This window comes from Ixodes scapularis, unplaced genomic scaffold, assembly GCF_016920785.2.
Source record: "Ixodes scapularis isolate PalLabHiFi unplaced genomic scaffold, ASM1692078v2 PGA_scaffold4__175_contigs__length_147842914, whole genome shotgun sequence".
NCBI lineage: Eukaryota > Metazoa > Arthropoda > Arachnida > Ixodida > Ixodidae > Ixodes > Ixodes scapularis.
The window spans coordinates 25,303,760-25,309,336 of NW_024609879.1; the positions used below are offsets into that span (position 1 = coordinate 25,303,760).

The 5,577-nt window shown below is 39.6% G+C and overlaps 1 long non-coding RNA gene across 1 annotated transcript; it reads right to left on the minus strand.

The window, feature by feature from the left end:
* Positions 1–3,783: 3,783 nt before the first annotated feature.
* LOC115311116 lies at positions 3,784–5,112 on the minus strand. The gene is made up of 3 exons (XR_005714667.3): positions 5,057–5,112; positions 3,959–4,015; positions 3,784–3,846 (listed from the first exon to the last, which is right to left on the minus strand). It is a non-coding gene; the product is annotated as an uncharacterized LOC115311116 (long non-coding RNA).
* Between the last annotated feature and the right edge of the window lie 465 nt (positions 5,113–5,577).

The window sequence follows — 5,577 nt, forward strand, 5'->3', positions numbered from 1 at the left end:
TGACGGTACTGAATGCGTGGCTCCTGTAATGAAGACAAGGGTACTGCAAGACATTGCTGTTCGAGTTTAAATCATATGTCGCAGAGGGATTATGCAAAGCAGGGAAGCTGCATGATGGGAAGCCTCCAGGGAGACCAAACTATTGAATGGATGCGCATATCTATGCAAGCAAAAGGAGAATCCTAGTGGCGCCACTGCAACCTACTGATGTGCACCAAGACGAGATGGACCACTTCCCCACCTGGCAAGAGAAGTGACTGCACTCTAAACTGCCCTCCTGTATTCGCCTGATAGACATCTCCTTTTCAACAGGAAGCACAACTGCCTTAAGGCGTTTCACTGGGAGTGCAATACTGCAACTTCCAGCACTACAGAGGCACAAGGGGTGTCATATTTTTTTGTACACCAGCCTGACAAACTATTGGACAGAAATACTTCTCATTACAAAAAATGTTTCCTTATGACATCCGATATGATACTTCTGTTTTCTTTTTTTTGTTTGTTCGCATCAAAATAGCCTTTTCTTAATGCAAGTAAAAAGGAGTGACACTATAGTTGTAATAAAGTCGCAACTGAGCGATTTTTTTTAGAAAAAACAAGCCTGGTTTGGGTACTTTTGTATCAAAGTGAAGGCAGCGTAAGTTTTTGGCACCAATACAATTTATGTGGAAAGGGGTTATGATTTCGTATGAGAAAGCTTTACAGAAACTGATTTAGACATTTTCCATGCACAAACAAAAATCTTAAATTGCTTCACTTACTGCCTAGCGCTTGCTCCAATTTCTGTACTAAAAGAGAACTTGTTTGTGTAGATATTTCCGAACGGAATACTATCATACAGAGGTACCCGCCCCTCTTTCTCCTTTTCTTACATCGCAATAGTAAAAATGGTAAAATATGGATTGGTTGAAGTATTACAATGTGTTGAAAATAATTTATGGAAATGAAAAAATAAGCATAATTGATAAAAAATGTTACCTGAACCTTCTTTTGTCGGAGCTTGATTCGGCAGGAAGCATGCTGTAGCCACTTTTTAATCTCCCTCTCCACGTCGTCGACTGTTGCAGTAAACTTTGGGTTTGATCTTACAGCATCTTGAAATTAAAGTAATATAGAATGCAGTTTTAATGCAAAATGAGAGGGCTGAAAACAATTTAACACGGCAACAAACGTAAGTACCAACTTAGTCACTAATTTATAATTAATAATACGCATTTCTGGTTTTATTTTCTAAAACAAAATAATGTATTTTAGGTTGTTTTCTTTTTACCACAACTTTGGTGATGAACAAAAAGTTGCATTTACTAAGACTTTGAAAAAAAACAACAAAGAAACAAGCATGTGACCTAAATACTTGAAAGCGGTCCTGCTACCAATAAGAAAAAAATGAGGTAATGGTTACGGTATGTAAAAAGCAGTCTTGTAGAAAGGGTGACGGCTGCTTCCAGGGCAACATAAGAAAGCACTGCTGAAAGATTTGTTTCCGTAAAGCCTAGGTTTCTCATATTCATCTACAGCTTCAAGATTTTCTTTTTTTAGTTTTTCAGATTGTGACACACGACATGGCGTAGGCTCTTTGTTACAACAATACCTCAAAATGTCTGTGCTAAGAAGTTTGAGTTTTAAAATAAACATTAGTAATGTGCCTGCAACTGTAATTATTTTAATTGTAAGTGTTTAAACCTACTATATGAATTGTTCACGCATTATGAATTACAGTCAGCAAGAGCTATGATCAAATGAGAAAACTTGCTATGTATGTTTATTGCGTTAACTGGACAGTTAGCAAATTCTAACATATCTTTCACAAATCATAGAATTGCTTACCAGTAATGATCTGTTTCACTTTGAGCTCACAGAATTTTTTCTTTCCTTTATTTCCAATCCAGCTGTAGTTTTGGGCCACGTTGTCCGTCATAAGATACTCCAAGACTCTTCTTGTGTTACAAGATACATTGTCCCCACTGAAAGATTTCAAGTTGGCAATCTGAGGAAAACAATAGGCATTTACAATAGCAACCATTTTTATACATTTTATAGAGTTCAGTTGGGCTGAGTTCTGTATTTTTACTCCTTGATTAAGCCCATATGAGACTACTGTTATCAAGTTTGCATAAATGTGTAAAATAAGATGCTGTATATAAATAAAAGCTAATATTTCTTCTAAGCAGAATGATATGACAACCGCAAAATTTTACCATTTTATGTGACTGTAATCGCATGCTCACCAGTTTAAAAAGGCAACAAATGCCGGAGTAACAAGCACAAAGAATCAGATAAATCAAGGCACACTCGCAACTGTTGTTCATTCAGAAAGAACACATTATATACGACCCATTCCAGTCTAATCATCATCACGTCGGTGGAAATAATATGTTAAGAATTCAAACTCTTTTTTAATGATGCAATCGATCCCTTGCTCACACAATCTTTGTATTTGACCCAGATTTCGCTTGTCTTATGCAGCTTCCTGCTTGTCACTGTATCTAGCAAGAACGTTAACATTGTAAAACACCATACTATCAAACAAGAAGTTTTAATTTCTATGAAATGCCTTGCATTGATGTGTTGCAACTATATACTTCACTTTGACTAAAGTCCGAGCGTAGCCAATGCTACAAGTGACTGAGGCCAATCAAACGCCGGCTCGGAATGCAGCCATAGGCTGCACTTGATTTGAATGGCAGACATTTGGTTTGCCCCAACCAACCGTTTTTTCAATCCTCAAAGCCTGACGTACAACCTTGAGTTCTGCACAGGCAGAATCACCCTTTCCCCCAGAACAGTGAAGGGAGCCACGCTGAGGAAGGTATCAAGTGGAGAGGGTAAAAGAGGCTGGAGGAGTTCCTCCTTTCTGCTTCTTTGTCGGCCTTTAAGCCGAGACGGAGCATAGACTTGCTGATGGGGCCTGTATAATACATTTTCTTTCTGAATAAATAACAGTTCCAAGTGTGCTTTGTGTTGAGTGACTTCATCTTGGTCCTGGTTATTTTAGTGCTTGTTACCTTTGAAACTATGAATCAATTGATCCAGTTAACCAATTTGCTGCCCACCGGTGTTTGGTGTAGCAACAGAGGCGTGATTGTCCCTGACATTTATAGCGAGCACTTAGTGGGAAGGGAAGGGAAATCCTCATCTCTATCCTGACCCCCCCTTCCCCGCCGCCTTCCCTGAACACTTCCGATACCACTTAGCTAACTATATATGCGCTTTTCCTCCAATACTTATTTTACTTTCCTGTTATATAGCAATCATAAGTTATCAACAAACAGAAATGACAGAGTGCCTTGGGTCACTGCATTAATCATTCAATTACTATGCTTATTTATGAAATGAGGTAAGATGTATACATATAGGTATATATCGTACCTCATGATGATACATATATGACTGTGTATCATCATGGGAATGGGAGTCTGGCAAGAGTATAAATACTTTTGTCAGACTCCCATTTTAAAGGCTTGCTTTCACTGCTTTTGCAGACCCGGCATAACCCCTATCGAGAAACGAATAATGCTCCTTTAGTCCTTTTTTGATGTGAACTTAGATAATCATTGTAATATTTTTGCAATTAGATACAAGAGCGTCTGGAAACCATTTACAGACAATCCTAAGTTTTACCAGTGCATCTTAAGCAGACTCTTACCAGCTGATCTCTTGTGGCCTCCTGAATTGTCTCGTCAAACGATGTGAAATCTTGCATGTCATTGAATGGCTCTGGCAGAAGTGAGGGGACTATGGCTTCGCTGCGCATGTTCCCAGCTTGCAAGGCTTCCAAAAGTTCTCTGTTTTGCTCCAGCATGAGCCTCATTACTTGCAGATGTCGTAGAACTTGCTTTTGAAAGACTAGCAGATTGAAACAGAACAAGAACAGTTGGGGTGGTGGCTTTTCAAGACATGTCACTAAATGTATAGGCCTGTTATAAAAAAGAGTATTGAAGTTTAGAGTTAGACCTACCTCGTTGAGAAAGGCCATCATTTTTTCGAGGAGATCCTGTACATTTCTTCATGTTTGCTGCAAGAAAATTTTCACGTTTTATGTCTGCAAAAAAAAAAATAAAACTCAAGTTTCTACGGGATTAAGGTGAACTTAATTTGCTCTGCACAACTGAAATATGCTAGGAGGCATTATTTTGCTGTACACCACTGCAATATGAATGTTCTTCACCCAGGCATTAGACACAATGTGCAGAGAAACATTCTTGAAATCAACAATAAAATTAGCACCTATAAAAACCTTCATGTCATCCCTACATAGCAGCTTCTCTTTAAAAGTGACTACTTTATTTAGAAGTGTTAGTAAAGGCAGCCCGAGAATAGCCACCTGAAGTCATTTATACTATTTGTAACCTGAACTGATGCCTTAGAGCACAGCTCTTGAGGAGGAGGAGGGGAGGGTATGCCCCTCCTCCTGTCCTGCTCCCGTACGTCCCATTTAGCGGGGAAATATTCCTGCTAAATTTAGCCGGAGAGTTAGCGAAAACTTCCCCGCTAAATTTAGTGGGGAAACTGAATTGGTGTTGAGGTCACGGGACGTCAATATCCTTGCGAAATTTAGCGGGGAAATTTTTCCACTAAATTTAGCGGAAAAGATCTTCCGCTAAATTTCCAGTGACTCCACATTCATTCACGTGATGTCAGACATGACGTCACGTGCGATGTCACGAGGGTAAAATTTTCCCGCTAAATTTGGCGTGAAATTTTTCCGCTAAATTTAGTGAAAATAATTTTTCCGCTAAATTCAGCAGAAAAATTTCCCCCCTAGCAGAAAAATTTTCCCGGTCAAGTGGTATCGCGTGTGACGTCACTATGGGAAACATCCTATAATGCAATGCGCGGTTAAGCCGACAGCGACGCCTCTCAACCCAGAAACGTGTGCCTCAGAGATGTGCCCTAAAATTAAAACATGAATCCTAATGGAAAATTTTTACTTTTAGGCCCTATTGGTAATTAGAAGCGACAACCATATAACAATAATGTCTGAAACAATAGCTCATGAGTCATAATTAATATCTGCACAATTAGCTCCTAGCTAATGCTCCAATTATAAACTAACCTGTTGAACCTGAGGTGGATGGGCCTTGTGCTTCTAAGGTCAAAACACCACCTGAAATAACAAAGGCTCAAAACTGTGTTTATAAACTCAGTTACGCTTCTTAATTAGAGAACAAGATACCTGGGCTATGAGCTGAGGTGCCAAGGCCGGTCTCATGCCCCGAAGCTGCAGTGGCTGAAATTTGGTGAAATGCAGATATGGATTAAAAAATGTCTTACATGTGCTAGTATAATTATTTGTTTGACCTGCTCATTCCCACACTTCAATTTTACCTCCCTTCAGCAGTCCCATTAAGTTGGTTAACACTTACCTGACGCAAGTGGAGAGGGAAAATCCCCTGGTAGTGCTGGATAAAGTTGGTGCACTGTCAATGCACGGTTGCTTGCTTTTTTTGCTTTTTTTTTAGGTGGTGAGCCGTCGGAGTCCGAATCAGATATGAACCGTCTGGGCCTTTGCACAGGGCGTCTCTGCACTTCCTCATCAGTTGAGGCGAGATCCGACGTAAACTGTGACTTTTCCAG